Below are 19,132 nucleotides of genomic sequence, written 5' to 3'. Positions count from 1 at the left end.
GATTATACATCTTAATTGAAGTGACATAAATATGTGTATTCAAAATTCATACAAAGTAGATACAAGTTAACTTTTAGAGGGGGTGACACTAGTAGCTAGTGAGACTTAAAGAGTTGTCTTAAAATCTTCCCTTAGGTATAGCTTTTAAATTGAGTTCTAAAGGAAACCAGAGTGTTTCTTTTTATTTTTTTGAATTATATGCAGAAGTTTTCTATGTTCATCCTTTCACAAGCTTTTGAATACTACATTTGGCTACCACATTCTACCACCCTCCACCCACCCCATGGCAGCGAACAATCTTACATAGGTTGTATATGTACAAGTGTCATATATTTCTATACTAGTCATATTGTGAAAGAGGTATTAGAACTAAGAGGGGGAAAAATCATGAAGAATCACAGGGTTTCTAAGTGAATTTCTGGTGAAGATAAAGAGGAGAATGCTTCATCCATGAGGAACAGCCATGGCAAGGGCACAAAGACAAAGGATAGAGTAGAGTATGGAGTATGTGATAAATAGCAATTGGGCTAATATGACTGACCCATAAAGTACATGGAGCAATGTGTAAGATGACAGGAAAGATGTAAAGGGGCAAGATTGTAAAGAGCTTTAAATGTCAAATACAGAATGTTTTATTTCATCCAAACCCTGGAGGTTACTGAGTAGAAAGAGATGAGTTTTAAGAGAAACAATTAGGACTATGTGGAGGGTGAAAAAGAATAGGAAAAGACCCATGGAATTAATTGCAGCAGTCCATGTGAGAGAGATGAGGGCAGTGATGACTGAGTAGAGAGAGATGTGAGATGTGGAGATGGAAACTACAAGACCTGCAGATATTTAGGGAGAGTCAAGATGATATCAATGTTGCAAACATGGGTGACAAGAAGTAATGGGTAAGTTCTGATGAGGGAGAGTAGATTTGGAAACGATGAATTCTGTTTTAAGATAATGTTGTATCTTGGGGAAGCTAGATGGTACAATGGATAGAGTACCAGCCCTGGTATCAGGAGGACCTGAGTTCAAATTTGGTCTCAAACATGTAATAATTACTTAGCTATGTGACATTGGGCAAGTCACTTAACCCCATTGCCTTGCAAAAAACAACAAAAAAAGATGTGTCTGAAAAGCTTCTGGGAACAAAGAGATTAAGACTGGAAATACAGCATCATGTGTCTAGAGATAATTATTGAACTGTAATCTTTAATGAGTATAATATACTCATTAATACCAACTTAAATGGTTTTAAGTGTAGTCAAGGCTGGCCTTAAAGTAATGGACTAGAAGATGGATTTGTAGAAGGAAGAGGGGAACAAGGAAATTGGGGTTCCTTGCTATATCCAATTATATTACTGTAGTATTTGCTACTGGATACCCACTCTAGGAGGCAAAATATGAATTCAAGCTTACTCCAATAACTCCAATAACAACTAAACAATGATCCTAACCCATCTCCAAAAACCACTTCTTCAACTTCCATTGCTATTTCAACTTTCTTCAAGATGTTACAGCTCAGATGGCTAGGTGGCACAGTGGATAGAGTATAGGCCCTGGAGTCAAGAGGACCTGAGTTCAAATCCAACTGCAGACACTTAATAATTGCCTAGCTGTGTTATCTTGGGCAAGTCACTTAACCTCACTGCCTTAAATTAAATAAATTAATAAAGATGTTATAGCTCCATATCCCATTCCAAACTTCTTCATTGGTGTTTAGGTTATTCCTTAGTTCCTAATAGCTTCTTTGTATATGGTTTATGATGGGGATTTTATGGTCCTCATAAAAAGATCCTGAGAAAGAAAGAATGAATGAATGATCAGTATAATACATGGTCATCTGAAGGACAGTAGAATTACTGAAAAGAGTCACTTGGTATGAGGAAACCATGGTGACAAGGCCATTGTTCCCTTCCAAAGACATCTCTATTCATTAGGTATCTTTATAAGACTGATCATGTAAAGCTTCTAGTACCTGATCAAATCAACATAATACAGAGCAGAGACAAAAAAGACTTAGCTATCCTTCACTTTGGAGATTTCACTTAGGGAGATTTATCAGGTTTAAGAAACTGTGCAAATAGTGATCCTAGCATTTGGGGGCAAAAAATGCTGGGGTAAAGAGTTGATATGAATTCTTTCAAAGATTCCATTGAGTATATCATGGAAACAATGTAAAGATTACCAGACTCCCTGCTGTAGGGGGATGGGGCAGGAAAGAGAGGAGGAAAGATTGTAAAATTCAAAACCTTACAGAAAATGATGGGTAAAAACTACTATTGTATATAATTGGAAAACAAATAAAATGTTAGTTAAAAAAAGATTCCACTGAAAAATTCAAAGGTCATAGGAACCAGAAAATGTGTAGAAATACTACCTTAAAGCCACCTGGCTTTCCAAAGATTAAATTTTGAACAGTGACCTCAAAAGTTAACTTTTTTTTTTAGGTTTTTGCAAGGTAATGGAGTTAAGTGACTTGCCCAAGGTCAAACAGTTAGGTAATTATTAAATGTCTGAGGCGGAATTTGAACTCAGGTCCTCCTGACTCCAGGGTTGGTGCTATATTCACTGCACCACCTAACTGCCCCTAAAAGTTAACTTTCTATATAGTATTTCCTAAATTTAGAATCAAATGAAAAGTAGTGATTCAATGTGAGTACTCCTTCCACTGGTTCAGTTTGCAACTTCATCATATCTTTTCATTTAATGCAATTGAGCTCTATGCACCAGAAGTTTTCCTTTGGTTCCTATATTTGCAACTTATTACATGCTTACTGACTGATGGCTGTTGAGTAAACACTACAGCTATCCTATTCTGTTTTACATGATCCATACATATCTGTTCTGTCTCTCAGTTTGGTCATATTATCCTTGATAAATATCTTCTATGTTACTGCTTTCTTTCTTTCTTTTTTATTTATGGCAATGGGATTAAAGGATTTGCTCAAGGTCACACAGCTAGGTAATTATTAAGTGTCTGAGGTGGATTTGAACTCAGGTCCACCTGACTCCAGGGCCAGTGCTCTACCCACTGCGCCACCTAGCTGTCCCTTATGATACTTATTTCTAAGTTGTCCATAGTAATATGGCACAGCCTGTTCATATTCACCTACTACAAATCTTTTCATTACTCTTAAAGTCACTGGAAATTGTAATGCAATCTAAAATATCCACAGACTTATAGAATCATGGGAAGAATAAGATTGTTTAAGGGATGGGATTTGCAGCACAGACTAACTGAAGGCAATTAAGAAAATTTTCCAAATGAAATGCAGGTCAATCATAGGGGTCAAAAATTTAGAGTTCAAAGGGATGTCAGAAGTTGAGTCCATCTCTTTCACTTTTACTGAAGAACAAAGAGAGAAAGTAATCTGAACGAGGACATATCAGTGTTAAGTGACAGAACTGGGATTCCAATTCAGATTTCTGGACTCCAAAAGTAGAGTTCTAGGCACAAAATCATTCACATGTTTACCAGTAACTATGTCATCCATCCATAATCTACATTTAGAAATAAAGAGAAAATTTCACTGGTTCATTATTTTATTTTAGCCAAATTCAGCAATCCTGTCATTACTCTCATTCTCCTTTTCTACTACTAGCATCCCTTCATAGCCTTGCTTCTGACCATTCCCTTTTTCTAGCTTCAGGAAAAATTTTCTGGGCAGAAAAGCCACAGTGGTCTTTAGTACATATTATATTCTTCCCAGAGACACGCTCAATCTCCTAGAACTTCTGCTTATCACCACACATCAATTACAGGAGAAACCAAACAATTTATCAATTGTGTGTGTGTGTGTCTAAGAGCATATGTATGTGCAAATTCTTGGTAAGAATTTAATTCCAGCCTCAAAATAACTTCTTCTAAAGAATATTTAGATAATAACACCAGAAGACAAGTTTGAGCTCTTCAGAGAAAGGTATTCTGTTTATTAATTATATTATTATATAGGATGTTCTACTTTAAAAGTTAGTTTAATTGACTGTGTGATGATTTTCAATATGTGCTGCTTCAAATGACACATTTAAGTTTTGTCTTATAAAGGAAAGAATTCCAAGATTTCATACCTTTTGAGTGTAAATTACAAGGAAAAATGTTTTATAACTGTGGCAAGAATCAGGTTATTCTTGAATATCACATTTATTTCAATAATAAATGGAGATAAAGATTGTATGCTTTTAAATGATTTATTATAAAAATTATCCTAACATGATGGAATGTTTACTGAATTATGATTTTTGAAAATACTGTTCAGCAAAAGATGAGAAGAGTATCTCAGCAGGCAGGTACGATATTTAGCTTTTGTCAAAGGGGCTAAGATAATTGCATTCCTACCACTATTCCCATAGTGAAAACACAGTGCTAATAGTTTTCAAAAAAAAAAGAAATGCAAACTAATAACAATGAAAGGATGTACCAAATCAGTATCAATAAAAGAAATGTAAATTAAAATAATTCTAGGGATTCATCTCATGTCCTTAGACTAGAAAAATAATTCAACAAAAGTAAATGCTGTCTAGTATAAAGGAAAACCAGCATATAGTTGGTAGAGCAATTAATTGTTGGGTCAACAATTTAGAATTATTTGAGAAATTATTAAACTGCACATTATTCTTAATCCCAAAATACCACAGCTAGGCAAATACTTCTAAGTCAAGAACAGAGGGGAAAAGGTCCTATTTATTTAAAAAAATAGATAAAAATAAAAATACTCAAAGCAGCATTTTAGTGGTAGTAAAAGCATCAACAGATTGGAACTAGCTGGACAAACTATGTTATATGGCTGTAATATATTCTAGTACTGAAAGAAATTATGAATTCAATAAACATGTTAGTCTCTTGTATGAACAAATATAGCATATAAAAGGAAACTATGTTAAAATATCAGAACTCAACACAATGATTAAGTAATGATTTTAGAATTAGCAATGAAACATCTATTAGGAAAAAAATGGGGAACTAGAGTACAGAATTAGGTACAACTTTTCAAATATGGCTAGCATTGTTTTGCTTACTGATATTTCTGTGGTGTAAAGGAGGGTTCTATTGAAGGACTGAAAGTGGGGAGAGGTCTTTGGGAAGTGAAAGTAATATTAAACAATTTTTTTTGAATACTGTATTTCCTCAGTCTGCAAATAAGAGTAATGTATACAATCATGGGACTTTGAAGAAGTAATAATAGATAAGTACTGAAGAGGAAGGATAGATTTGGAAAAGAAAGATGAATTCTGTTTCAAGATATGTCGTATCTGAAAAGCCTCTGGGAACAAAGGGACTAAGGCTGGAATATAGTATCATATGCCTAGAGATATCTTTAATGAGTATAATGTTCAAATACCAACTTAAATGGTTTTAAGTGTGGTCAAGGCTGCATTACAGCATCTAAACCATATTAACCAATCCTACCCAGGATGAGTCAAGGCTGTTTCCAAATCCCCATGTGCTCTTCCACGTTGTGTCATCTAATGACAGTGAATATATAGTCCAGAGAGTTCATAGGCAGAGTGGCACAGAGACTGGCTTGGTCTTTGAGGTTTTTATATATATGTATGTATATATGAAGAGGTCCTCCAAATCTGAGGTATTCATCCTTTCTCTTCAAAATCATCATCTCAGAGCCTTTAGCTAGCAATTCATTGAGGTGAAAAGAGTGCTAATCTGTGACTGTAAAGGTAAAACCAGAGAGAGTGCCATTTAAAAAATAAACAAATAAACAACTTTTCCAACTATTAAAGGTTCATCTGCCAAGGAATCTTCTGGATACTTAACAAACTGCTAATTGTGCTTCAGTTAAAAATGACTCAGTTTAATCTGATCAATGTGAAATTCCATAAATCAAAACTTAAGCTAACTTCTCCCCTCAGAAATCAAAGCCAAGGCATCAAATGCCAAAAGCACACATGTGGCTTTTGAATCTACTAGAAGACACTAGGTGATGTGAGAAGCAAATTGGTTTTGACCCAATCCACTGAAGAACTAAAAGTGCATGGAGACAAAGGAAATAAGTAAAGATTTCTCCACATACAAAGAATGGAAAAGTTAGTTAAACTTACCGACCACTAGTGCCAACAGGCATGGGGATTTTGTGCTGCTTTTATTCTCCTACTCTCAAACTTAATCAAGTACTGTCATGTTTGCCACAAGATAAAACATTAACAAAAGCACCCAAATATAGTCTGAAGGTAAAAAGACAAAGAAAGTAAAAACTGCAGGATGATTTAAAGAAACACACACACACACACACACACACACACACACACACACACACACACACACACTAATTTTACTTATTATTTTTGTTCAGTAAAGTTCCCAGAGCTTTTTATAAATTACTTGGACAGAACTTAATGGTTCTAAGTCTGTATCAAAATCAGCAAAGGTCCTCCAGATATGTGGTCTACAGACTTGAGTCACATAATTGTAGAATACTAGACCTGAAAAAGTTCTAAGAGATTATCTAATCCAATTCCTCCTTTTATAGATGAGGAAACTGGATCTCAAGAGAGATGAAATGACTTGCAAAATGCCTGTGACCTACAACCAAGACAAGAACCAACATCTCTTGTCTCGCAGTTCAGTGCTTCTATTGTTACATTATATAATTAATGTTTATAATATTACCAGATCTTTATTTTGGGTCATGGTGTAAAAATGCAACTTACTTAAACCATTCCCTCAATGGCATCCTTTCAAGAGATACCATTTCCTATTAAATTCAAATGTATTTAATTTTGTTTGCAATTCCAAATTGGGGAAAATAGGTAGGTAGTCTACATATTAAAATTTTTGAATCACCATGCATCATCATCCTTATAACTAAAACTGAAAAGCCCACAGTTCCTACAGTCCCAGAAACAAAAATGAAAGAATCTGGGTGTGCTGAACCAGAACATGGATAAAGTCTCTGAACAAGACACCTGCTTAACAGATTGCTTATTTTTTTTTAACAAATAAAGACACAACTAAAATAGATTTTGATCAAATTTCTTAATTTAATGGAATATTTAATCAGTGGCTGCTATTCTTATTAGATAGTCTTTGGAGATATATATATATATATATATATATATATATATATATATATGGAGAATTAAAAATAATTTAACTTGGAGAACATAAAGTACAATTTACCATTCTATTTTTAAAATACAATTATCATACTCAATGGACTCCCTCAAAAGGCCAAGGTCCCATTTTTTTTCTAGCAAGATAAAATTATATAAAAATTGTGGCATCAAATCTAACCTCTTAAACCCTTATTTAGTATTTACTTAAATAGTATTTACTATTTAAAATCAGACCAACTAGTTCCAATATAACATTACCAAATAACTCCCAAAATAAGGATGCAGGTTTTCATTTAGCTTATGTATCAGTTACAAGATCAAATTCCTTCTAAGCAGGATTGAATAGGAGATCAAACATTGGATATTTGAAGTCCTTTATGACCCAGCCTCCTCTGACTTTTCCAGTTTTCTTTCTTTTTTTTGCAAGGCAATGGGATTAAGTGACTTGTCAAGGTCACACAGCTAGGTAATTATTAAGTGTCTGAGGACGCATTTGAACTCAAGTCTTCCTGACTCTAGGCCTGATGCTCTATCCACTATGCCACCCAGCTGCCCCCTTTTGCAGTTTTCTTAAAACTTACTCCTGTCCACATATCCCAGGATACAGTGACACTGGCCACTCCATCTCCCAACTTCAGGCATCTTCACTGACTATCTCTCATAAATGGAATCCCTTCTCATCCTCACCTAACTAGCTTTCTTCAAGTCTGACCTAAAATCCTCTTCTACAGAAAACTTGTTCTCCTGCTGTCCCCCTCCTCTTCCCCCCATTAATGCTAGTGCCTTCCTTCTACTGATTATTTCACACTGATCCTGTAAACAGCCTGTTGGTAGGTAGCTGTTTGCTTGTTGTTTCCCCACTGGTCTGTGAACTCCTTAAAGAGCAGGGACTGTGTTATTTTAACATAGTGCCTAGAATGTACTAACTGATTCTAGGAATAATAAAATGGGGTTTCTCATATGATGAAAAGTTTTTCTTGCCCATACTAGGCACCAGACCACTTGGCAAACTGTCTCACTTGTTTTGAGAAGACTAGGGCACTCCATCTGTCAGACCACCCTTACCTCATTTAATACAATCATAGGGAAACACCTTCTAAAGAAAAACTAACAGAATTTTCTGCCTTTCTCAAATATGCATGCTTTCTTCCATAAAGATATTCTAAATTTCTCAAGGGGGGGGGGGAGAATAGGATAGAAGGAAAATAAAAAGCAAAAAAAAATTCCAATTTTTTAAAAATTGAAGCTTACTCTAAAATGTGATTGATTGTTATAAATTCAGTAGTATTTGTATGAAGAACACTACCAAGTGGATTATGCCACCTCTGAATATAAATTCTAGATACAGAGGCAAAGACTATTTCTATGTATGTTACAAACAATCTATATATATGACAGTCAATATTAAATACAGATGTTTAATATTCCAGGAAAAATGGAGAGTACATTTTCCTAAATACTTTTATTAAATCTCAGGAAAGTAAAATTCATCAATAAACTCCTTGCTAATTTTAGTTCTAACAAATTTTCACCAGAATTTTCAGCATGCTGAAAATTTTTCTTGTCATAGTTCAAGTACAAACTGCCATTCAAACAATAGGGAATGGAAGAAACGAGGTAAGAAGCACCAGTCATCCACAATATAGATAAATCAGTTCCTGTATAATTAAGAATTGTGTCTTCAACACTAAAACAATAGTTTCACAAAGGGTTTTTATTTAAAAACAGCATGCTGTAATGTTGGCCTTAGAGGCTGGCAGCTTAGAAATAGTTTATACCTCTGATACATGGTTGGTTCTTATCCTTCATTATCAAAGAAGACCAAAATGACACCACTATATCTGAGACAAATTACAGTGTGTCCAACTGTCCCTGATCAGACCAATACGAGCTCAGAATTTTCTACCACAGGTTGGGCACAAATAGTCCATGTGAATACCTGGGGTGTTTAAACTTGTGTATGTCATGTTTTCTTTGAGCTGCTTCAATTCTGCCTTCCTCATAGAGCACAGGCACCCTCACTGATGGAGTCCTGTGCCAGGGTCTCCCAAACTATACAATCAGTTCTGAAGTTCTTCAATGAGACCTTAAGGATGTCTAGATAACACTTCTGTTGACCCTCTTATGAGTGTTTACCTTGTGTGAGTTCTCTATAAAATAGTCATTTTGGCAAGTATACTATCTGGTATTCTAACAAGATGTCCAGCCCATTGTAGTTGTACTCTCTGTAGTAATATTGGAATGCTAGGCAGTTTATCTCAAGAAAGGTTCTCAGTATCTGATATCTTCTCCTGTCAGGTGATCTTCAGAAGCTTCCTAAGACAATTTAAATGGAAGTGATTCAGTTTCTTGACATAGCACTGGTAGACTGTCCAGGTTCCACTATGGTCAGCACAATGGCTCAGTAGACCTTCAGTTTTCTAGTCAGTCTATTACCTCTTCTCTCCCACACTTTCTTTCAGAGTCTCCCAAGTTCTGGAAATGCGTGTGTCAAACTCATTGTTATTGTGTACCTCACTGGAAAGGATGCTGTCAAGGTAAGTGAACTTCTCCACAGTATTCAAAACTTCTCCATTTACTGTAATCAATTGTTCCACATATGGATGGTGTCATGCTGGCTGATGGAGCACTGTGTTTTCTTGGTGTTAATTGTCAGACCAGAATCAGTACAATAAGCACAAGACTGATGAACTTCTCAGAGCAACCAAATCTCTGACATATACTAACTCTATGACCCTGGACAAGTCATCTGATCTCTCAACTCCCAGGGTAAACAGTGGTGCTTAACCTTTCAAAACCTTAAAGTAGTCTTCAGATAGATTTCAGGGACTCTGTGAACTTGGATGGGAAAAAAAAAATCCTTCCCCAATAACCTCTATTTTCTTTCTTTTTGTTTTTGCAAGACAGTGGGGTTAAATGACTTGCCCAAGGTCATCCAGCTACGTAATTAAGTCTCTGAGGCTGGATTTGAACTCAGGTCCTCCTGACTCCAGAGCCAGTGCTCTATCTGTGGCACTACCTAGCCACCCCAATAACCACTATTTTCTTCAATTATTAATATAGGTGACAAACATCTTGAAAAAAAGTCAATAGGCTTTCACCAGAAAGACCATCAAAAGGGTCCATGTCACAAAAAAAGGTTAGTGACCCTTTCTCTCTAAAACTATTAAGTCGCAAAGCAGGTGCTGATCTCCTGGCAAAGAAACTGTGGTGATAGTCATTTCCTTCTGCAGCTCATTTTGTAGATAAAGAAACTGAAGCTAAGAAGTAAGGAGGGTTTGTAAAAAGACCTGCCCAGAGTCACCTGTAGTATCTGAATCAATCACATTTAAACTCGGTCTTCTGACTCCAGACCCAGCACTCTATTCATTGAGAGACTCAGCAGCCTTTAAGTCTCCATAGAAAATATCTACTATATGGGGCGGCTAGGTGGGGCAGTAGGGGCGGCTAGGTGGCGCAGTGGATAGAGCACTGGCTCTGGAGTCAGGAGGACCTGAGTTCAAATCCAACCTCAGACACTTAATAATTATCTAGTTGTGTGGCCTTGGGCAAGCCACTTAATCCCAATTCCTTCCTTGCAAAAACTAAAAAACAAAACAAAACCCCCCCCCAAAAAAATAAAAATATCTACTTTGATGTCCCACCCCCATGCTCCCAACACAAATAGCTTAAATTAAGCTATTTAAAGAATGAATGTTGAAATGCAACCCTGGGCTATGACTACAATAAAGTAAACAACATCAAATAAGCAACCACACAAGAAAAAGAAACCATTGTAAAGAAGACTGTATCAGCACCAAGACAAACAATGCTGTGTAACAATGGCCAAATTTGGTCCCAAAGACAATCATAAAAAATATACTTCTCTTTGCAGAAATGAAAGATTCTGGGTGTAGAATATTAAATAGAATTAGTCAGACCAGGATAATGTGAAGAATAACTTTGAAACATTTTTTTCACTTCTCTTTTAATCTTTGTTACAAGAGATAGCTCACTGAATAAATGAGTAAGGAAGAGTTATATTTTTAAATGATGATAAAGATATCAATAAAATTAAAATGCATTATGTTAAAATGCAATATTAGGATTGTAGTGTTTCAGTGGTGATAATTAGCCTAGTCAGACCATATTTAGAAAGTTGTTCACTTGTAGATGTTACATTTTATTAAGAAATCTAACAAACTGTAGAATATTATGGAAGACAACCAGAATTTAAGGAGCCCAGAAACTCAGATCAGTTGTAGGAACTAAAGATGTTTAACCTTGGGAAGGGGAAAAAAAATAGTGGCTGATTTTCCATACTGAAAGGCTATCTGGAAGAAGGATCATATACTCTCCTGGACCCAGGACTGCAGAACTAAGGAGCAATGGATGGAAGCTTCTGAATGGGGAAAACTGATGAAAGGAATTGGGGTTAAGGGAGAGTCCTTCTGGAAAAGGCTGGAAGAATGTTGATCGGTGTTCTTGATAGTACAGGTTGGAATGGATGACCTTCAAGGTATAGCAAAAGGCTGAGCCAAAATTTCAATCTAGATCCTATGACTACAAATCCAAGTATCAAGCTACTTCCTTACAGTGTGATACGATCATTTTTAAAAATAAATTTATTGTTTCAACTACACGTAAAGAGTTTTCAACAATCATTTTTTGATAAGCTTTTTGAGTTCCACATTTTTCTCCCTCCCTTTCTTCTTTCCCCCTCCCCTTGACAGAAAGCAATTCAATATAGGTTATACACATAGAAAATTATGTCAAACATTTCCATATTAATTATGTTATGAATGAAGAATCAAAACAAAAAAAAAACACAAGAAGGGAAAAAACCATAAAACAAATTTTTTAAATTGAAAATATAAGCTTTGTTCATTTAGAGTTCCTTCACTGAATGAGGACTGGTATTGTTACAATATTTCTTAAGATTACACACCTAGTATTATTACTTCAAGTCCTATGGAAAATAATAAAAAAAAAAGGCTACCACTGAAAAGTTAATCTGGTGTCAGTGCTAAAAGCCATTAGAAGAAAGTATAATCTGCTTCACTATTTGTCATGATTAAGAGATCAGCAAGTAGATTCAGCTCTCCATGCTGGTGACTTCTGACATAAGCAGAAGGAAACCTACTATCCTAAATTCCAATTCTGCCTCATAGTAAAAGGAGTGTCTGACTACCACATTTAGAAAGAAGTAATTATGGTTTTTGTATGACAGATTAGGGGAAAAAAGCGAGAAGTCAACTTTGCTTCTGAAAAAAAAATTATAAAAATAAGAGCTGAAATTTATATATTAAGGTCAACAAATCACTTGACAAAATACTCTTAAGTGGGCAGCTGGATGGCATAGTGTACCAACCTTGGAGTCAGGAGGACTTGAGTTCAAATCCAAACTCAGACACCTTAGCTGTGTAATCTTGGACAAGTCACTTAACCCCGTTACCTTGCAAAAATAAATTGAAGCAATCTTCAAGAACTTTTTGAAGTTCTACAGTTAGTATCTTCAATTTAGAAAAATTAAGTGATTTACTAGAATATAATTACACAACTATTAAATACTGTTTAACCATAACAAATATTCAATGAATGTTTCCTAAAATGATTCAAAACTCACTGCTGGAACTCAGACCACCTCCCATTACCAATAAGAAAACTGAGGATATTAAACAGGGCTTAAATGATTTTTCTTTAAATCAAGATTATCAGAGGTTGAGTCTGAATATTTCAATTTCTTACAATTGAGTTTCATTAAAAAAAGATCTTCTCCTCTAACATTTGGGGGGGGGGGATTAAGTTGCTTGGCTTTTAGAGAAAGCAAAATTTTCTCCCTAGAAGTCAGAATTCTATAGTAGACTATGTTTCACATTTCTCCAAATGCAAAAATACAATCTTTTACAATGAATGCCACATTTCTCTTTTCTAAACTCCTCAGGTTCACCAACAGTCTAGCTATTTGAGAATCTGAAATAGAGAAAGCCCTTGAAATATTAAGGATTAGAAGATATGAGGTCATTTAAGTTTTTTTTAATTAACAAAGATTATTTAGAACTCACTTCTCCACTAAAGAGAACAGAGAAAATACATTCCTGAATTCCTACAAGCACTCTCCATTTATTCTGTACCCATGGTAATCCTGCCATAGCAACAAGAAAATCATGTTTGCAAGGAGTATAAGTAGGTTTCTGGAGATCCAGCTGGGATGTACAGACATTACAAGCTATAGTACAAGTGCTTTTTAGCATGCATCCAACCCTGCAAGATTATTCAATGATAGTCCTTAAGAAAGGGATGCAAATTAGGTAGGCTCAACAAATACCACAAAATCCAAGCTTTAAAAAGTTAAATTAAACACATCATTTGGCAAATTCCAACCAATGAAATTATTTTGCCAATTTTTTTATTTTATCAATTTTTAAAATAAGTTTATAAAAAGAAGCAAATCTAAAACTTTCTTACAGTATTTCAGTTTCTGATATCAGTCATTAAAAAAACAAATTCCTAATTTGTACAATGTTCAGAATTTTTTTCTTTTTAATTCAAGGAAGCATGAGGAAAACTACAGAAAAAGTACATTTTAAAATTTCAAAATTAAGAGATTTTTAAATTACTAAATTGTCTTCCTGTCTGTTCCCTAACTAAATATTAAATAAATGTCTGCATGGCTAATTCCACCTACTGAGTGCTTTAGACATCTGCTGGCCAAATTCTAAAGGAAAAAATACTCATAGAAAAAAAAGAAGCTTATTTACCTCTCAAAATGTTGTCAAAGCATTGTAGAACAAAATGAGATTTTGGCAATATTTTATAGTTTACAGGACCACAGTGAGGAACACTAAAGCTCTGAACACTAAAATACAAAAGAAACAAAGCAGTTCCAACAAAGAAAGGATTTGACCAATCTAAACTAGTTATTCATTAACCCAAACAAACACCACAACCTCCACCCCCACCCCCACCCCAACAACCATTCTCCAATAGACAACATCAAAGTAAATCAAACACAAAGACATAATGGGCTACTACAGTCAACTCTAGAAGACCTGGGAGAAAACAAGCCAATTTATCCAATCCCAATCCTCTTCTTTCCCCAGGATTTAGTTGAGGAGTATAGGAGTAAATTTAAAGCACATAGAGGGAGTCCCTAACTACATTTCCCAACCAAACATAAATTATTTCTAAGTCACTCACACCTCTGTTGCTCTGCAATAATGTGCATAATCAAAAATGGAATCTGCTTTCTAAAACTGTAAAACTATCTGAATAATAAAATTAATATTCCAAATGAATAATGCTACATTTTCCATCAAGAATAATTTGTATTGTACACAGGCTCATAGTCTTAGAGCTAGAAGGACCTTTAGAAGTAACAGGATTAATTTCTCTCATTTTAAGTGTGAAGAAACTAAGTCTGCCAGGGATTAAATGACTCCTCTAGGTCACTGGGTAGTTAGGATGCTCAAATGATATTTACATAGAGGATACTGATGACTTAAGACCTCAAAAATATAGGTTTAGCGAAGGACTGGAGGTTACCTAGTTCCATCTTTTCATTTCATGAATAAGAAAACTGAGGCCCAAAGACATACAGGTATTTCTTTTCATTCCATTGGAAATTATTTATTCATTTCTTTCCCCTGTCTCCCATATTGGAGTACTCACTCACCTTATCATCTTACCATTTAAACTATACATTTTCTATTTTATCATAGTTTATTATACCTACAATCTCCAAAGAAGAATAAATGTCCAAATTCAATTAGCATGTAGCAAAATCAAGATTCAATCCAGTTTTCTTTACTATCTAATTCTGTTCTTCTACAACAATTCTTATGAACACTACAGGAAAAACCACTAATTCAAGTTCCCTGGATCCTCAGGTTGGGGGGTGGAGAGGATGCTCTTTAGGAAAATAATTAAAATTAAATATACTTTGTACATCAAGATCCCTAGAGGCAAATTTGCACATCAAGCACATAATATCGATTCTCTACCAATTGGAAGACAGAATACTGCACAATTTAACACGATAAAACTATTACATAAACACTGAAGTCCAAGACCCAGAAGATATGATGAAATCCTCTGTAGTTTGAGACATTACAAAGATAATATTGTTAATCATACGTATTTTTATTAGTCCAAATAATATACAAGTATGCCCTAGTTTTAAAAACAATGTGATGCATATAATAGTAATTTATGACAAACTGTTTCTATCACCAAAGAATTCTTCTGTTTACAAAGGGATATTATAGGGATTCCTCTAAATAAGCAACCTATTCAAATGGATTATGATCAGTGAAGATCACCTTATAAACAGAAAGTATGAAAGGAGATTGATGGATCCTCCATGCCTGAAATTTGTTCCTTTTTTTCTTTTCCTTCTTCTAAAAAACTCCGGGAGTTAGTTTCCTAACTTCATTAACTCATTTAAGGAATGAGATGGGAAATCACACATGTCAAAAGTTATCTTGCACATTTCATGGATTGTAGAATCTGATGCTTGTTAAGGTGCCTAGGAATATCAGTTGCAAGGCTCCTCAAGAGTGCTGAATTAGGCAATGAGAAAAGGAAAAAACAAAACTGAATATTGCCAGAGTATAATACTCAAGTGTGGCCCTAGAAAAGAGAGATACACATCTCTTCCTCCACTAAAGCAATGGGCAATGAGTGTGGCCTGACAAAATGTATATATGTTAATTTTCCTGAACTTTTTTTTACTTTCTTTGGATAGAGAAAGAAGAAACAAAAACAATCAATAAAAATATATATTAAATCAATAAAAATATATAATATATATAAAACCAATAAATATATATAAAACTTTACAATAATATATACTGAATAAAATAACATTTTTATACATCAAGTCCTAGACAAAGTTAGGAAGCAATCTCATGATCTTATTAAGAATCTCTTCTACCTGCTATAATCAGACTAAAAAGGATTACTCTGCTTAAGTCTATTGAAATAACAGATGTTAGTTGTTACTATTTGTTAAAATTTGATTTGTACTTCAAAAGAACTGTTCCAGTAGGCGTTCTATTGACCAACACAAATGAATGGTTCTTAAACATTTGGAGGCCTGAGTTATCACCAGCCTACTTGTTCAAGGCCCTTCTTCAGACTAATCTTCTAAAGCCACAAACTACTACTGCACTAGAGAATTCCAATACAAAACACATTCAGTCTCATTTTTTTTGAAGGTTTTTGCAAGGCAATGGGGTTAAGTGACTTGCCCAAGGCCACACAGCTAGGTAATTATTAAGTATCTGAGGCCAGAATTGAACTCAAGTCCTCCTGACTCCAGGGCTGGTGCTCTATCCACTGCGCCACCTAGCCGCCCCAGCATTCAATCTCAATGTAAAGCAAAAGAGTTCAGATTCATGAGCAGTGAAAAACCAATAATTTATTTATGAAATCCCTAGGGGCAGGACAGTTACTTTTTCATGTCAGAGCTGGAAGGTATCTGAAAAAACATTCAGTTTCACCCCTTTCTAGACAAGAAAACTGAGGCATTGAAAGATTATATGTACTTCCCCCTCCCCCCCACTCCAAGATGCCAGTAAAGATCACAGCAAATAGTCTCTGGGCCTAGAGTTGAAACCAACCTCAGATATTTACTAGATAAGATCACATACTTTCTATGATGTTATAGGCCCTACTTGCCTCAGTTTCCTCAATTGTAAAATGGAAATAATAATAGCACCTATATCCCAGAGTTGTTTTGAGGGTCAAATGAGCTATTTCTTATTTTTTAATTATTAGTGCCTTCCCCACAAATTAACTTTATATTTTATAAATAATCCATATATTCTTCTTTACATGTTTTCTTCACTAATTGGTCATCCCACACAATATACATTTTAGCATTAACACCTGACAATTATTTCTGGACAGAACAAATCTTAAGAAATAGAACAGTTGCAACAATAACAAATATCATATTTCATAATGCCAGGTATTTAAATAAAAATATTCTATTTGCTCAATTCAGTAATTCATTCTACATCTGTGCCGAACCCAGATGACAACTCTTGATAAACAGCAATTATCTCATTTGACTTTCTGTTTTGTTTCCTTTGAGGTGAAAGTTATTAAACCTTTGCTAACAGGACTTAAAAGACTGAGAAAAGCTTTGGGTCTAAAAGTATAATGGAAATGTCTTGTAAAAATAATCCTAATCAAAGCTTAAAGCACAGTGCCATTACCTTTATGCTCCCTACAGTTCAGTCCTATTAACACATTAGTGTTAACTAATAGCATCAATTTCAAACATACTTATTTGATTATCTCATAATAATCTACAATCACCGGGGCAAAATCATAGAGGCATCAACATTTTTGACCACAGAACCCATTCCTGGAAATATGTTGAACCATATAAGAAACTCATTCTCTCACCTACACACTGTCAGTTTTGGGTGAACTAAAGAAAGTGTGGTTAAAGAGAAATGAGGTAAAGAAGAACTAGAATTTACCCTCAAAGTAGCAATGATTTTTTTTATCGGTATTAGAATACATGAGGATGCAAAATAGAGAGAGAACTGTAGAGAGAAAAATATTATTCCCTCTCCAAGCTGAAATGAAGTTGTCCCCTGTTGTTCTGATGTAAGCTGAGGAAAGCAAATCTAGTTCTTGGTGCCAACAAAAAAGAGATATGATTTAAAACTTTTTTAAAAGCCATAAAGAAATCAGAAAGGATGGTGGTTATTAACCCTTAATCTCTTTTTTTTTTGTTTCTTTTACTTTAGGCAAATGTTTTACTCATTTTAAATTGCTTGTGTTTGACTCATGAACTATATATATTTGATTATATATAATTTATAATTTTTATTTATATTGAGCTATCAGGATAAAGACAGAATTTTAAAAGTCACAATGTTGCCAGAACCAGCTAGAAATGTGTCTACTTAGATGAATATTCAACATGAAGAAAGTTTTTTAACTGGAAGATACCAGGATGTTACTGAACGTCAGCATTATTAGTCATTATCCCCTTTCCTGTCATATTTTTCCAATGAAATCCTGTTTCAAGTTCTGTAGTAGTTACAGAAACATGAACACAATTTTAAAATAAATGTCATCTCTTGTCAACTGGAAATAAACAGAGCAGCAAAATGACCCTCTAGTGCTCCATCCATACTAACCTTCCTTTATATCAATAAATCTTATCCTGCCTATTTGAGCAGTGTTTAATCATAAATGACTTTGAATGCACACAGAAATATAAACAGGGATAAATGTCATCTGCTACAAGTTTGTGCAAGTAACAGATAAGTAAGGTAAAAAGGTAAAAAAAAATTCTAGAACTACAAAATAGGGAGCCAGGTAGTTGATGTATAGTCCAATCAAATTATTTTTGATAAACATAATTATTTGAATAACAATTATTTTCAAAATGATTTTAATAAAGGAAACACAGTGTATTGAGGTAACACCCTTTCAACGATTATCATTATAGTCAAATCTTGACATATCTTGTCACTAATGTACTTCAGTTGCCTCTAGAGGCAAGAGTAAGGCTGGTGACTGCACAGCTCCACCTCACTTAAATCCAATTCACTTGCAAGTTAACAAATCACGCTAATGATGTTACTGGTCCTCTTTGAGAAAAACCAACAACACAGAATGTTACCTTTGATTTTGTCAATTATAAACAGATTTAAGAAAACATGTAATTTCTTTTCCTTTTTTTGGTTTTTGCAAGGCAATGGGGTTAAGTGTCTGAGGTCAAATTTGAACTCAGGTCTTCCTGACTCCAGGGTCGATGTTCTATCTACTGTATCACTTAACTGCTCTAACATGTAATTTCTTAAAGAAAAAAAGACTGGGGCGGCTAGGTGGCTCAGTGGATAAAGCACCAGCCCTGGAGTCAGGAGTACCTGGGTTCAAATCTGGTCTCAGACACTTAATGTAAAGTATATATTATGTAATAATACAATACATGTAAATCATATATGTAAAGTATGTATTATTACATAATAATACAATATATGTAGACAATAATTTACAGCATTTATTGCATAGTCATTTACATTTTGGTCAGACTGCATATTTATAAAGGAAGAAGTAAAAACAC

General features: G+C 34.6%; 1 protein-coding gene across 1 annotated transcript in view; it reads right to left on the bottom strand.

Annotated features, from left to right (window-relative positions):
- The window catches only part of FOXK1 (forkhead box K1), a 108,887-nt gene that overhangs the window by 37,455 nt on the left and 52,300 nt on the right, over positions 1-19,132 (bottom strand).

The sequence above is a fragment of the Macrotis lagotis genome, chromosome X (assembly GCF_037893015.1).
Source record: "Macrotis lagotis isolate mMagLag1 chromosome X, bilby.v1.9.chrom.fasta, whole genome shotgun sequence".
In the NCBI taxonomy this organism is placed as follows: domain Eukaryota; kingdom Metazoa; phylum Chordata; class Mammalia; order Peramelemorphia; family Peramelidae; genus Macrotis; species Macrotis lagotis.
The sequence above is the reverse complement of the archived record's forward strand: the minus strand, read 5'-3'. Positions and strand labels throughout refer to the sequence as shown.